The sequence below is a fragment of the Charadrius vociferus genome, unplaced genomic scaffold, assembly GCF_000708025.1.
Source record: "Charadrius vociferus isolate BGI_N301 unplaced genomic scaffold, ASM70802v2 scaffold1631, whole genome shotgun sequence".
Taxonomy (NCBI): Eukaryota; Metazoa; Chordata; class Aves; order Charadriiformes; family Charadriidae; genus Charadrius; species Charadrius vociferus.
This window is the reverse complement of record NW_009647010.1, coordinates 59,513-60,810: the sequence shown is the minus strand read 5'-3', so window position 1 is coordinate 60,810 and position 1,298 is coordinate 59,513.

Genomic DNA, 1,298 nt, shown 5'->3' with positions numbered 1-1,298 from the left:
GGGAGCCGAGGCGGGGGGGAGGCGGGAGGGATGAGATGGGAGTTCTCAAACCGCGAGTCCTAATACTAAGCATGTGGCCATATATTATTTTAATAAAGCCGGCACATCCTGCGCTCACGACAGCTGCTGTTCCCTTTCTCTCATCCTGTGAATCTCATTTATTCCTCATTAGCAAAATCACCTGTTTGTCAAATAGGGACAGAGCTGTAAGACATTAAATTGTGCGAAGGCTGGCGGGGGCCTGGGGAGCGTGGGGAAGAGGGGAGGGAGGGAGGGAGGAAGGAGAGCCGGGCAGCCCGGCTCCCGCTCACAGATTGAAGCCAGAACTCGGCGAAGATCTCTTGAAGGTTGAGATGGAAACGAGGATTTGGGGGAGTGGATTATGCAGCATCTTCAAGCGCTCTCTCATTTTTTATTTTTTTTTTCTCCCTGCCTGTTCTCAGCCTCCTGGGAAACGGTGCTTTGCGCAGCAAAGGGATGGGGCTGGGTGCTCAGCACCTACATGCAGGAGGGTTTGGATGCACCCAATCCACTGTGCCCATCACCCCCAGAGCAGCAAACAATTTAAATCCGTGGTCACCCATCAGCAAACAATTTTCCCTTTCAGAAGGGGTCAGGTACAAAATTTCATCTGATCCATTTTTATTGGTTTGGGTTTTCTTTAAATCGAGCGAAGACATTGGTGGGACTGACCTGTTCTTTCAAAGAATCGGGGTTTTGATGAATCAGGATTTTCCACTAACATTTAAAAAAAAAAAAAAAACCTGGACTGCACTAAATTAAGCGTCTGTCGCCCCACCACCCTGGCAATGGAGTGTTTTTTCTGCTGGTTTTGCAGCTTACTCGATGCTTTTCCTAATTCCAGCCCTGGCTTTTCCCTTTATCAGTTGACTGACACGAGGGGAACCGGCTGGCTGAAAATCAAGCTTTCTGGTTTGCTGAAATTCTCCCTGTTTTGGGGAGATTTGGAGGTTTGGTTCAGATTGGATCCAACCCAACCACGTGTGCGTGAAAGATACGGCAAGAAACTTGGGGAGATCTTCACCCCCATCCTCCCGTATGGCTCTGGTGTTCCTGCTGTATGGGTCCAGAGGAGGCCACGAAGATGGTGAGAGGGCTGGAGCACCTCTCCTTTGAGGACAGGCTGAGAGAGTTGGGGTCGTTCAGCCTGGAGAAGAGAGGGCTTCAGGGAGACGTTATTGTGGCCTTCCAGTCCCTAAAGGGATCCTACAAGAAAGCTGGAGACGGACTTTTTACAAGGGCACGTAGTGATAGGATGAGGGGGAATGGCTTCAAAC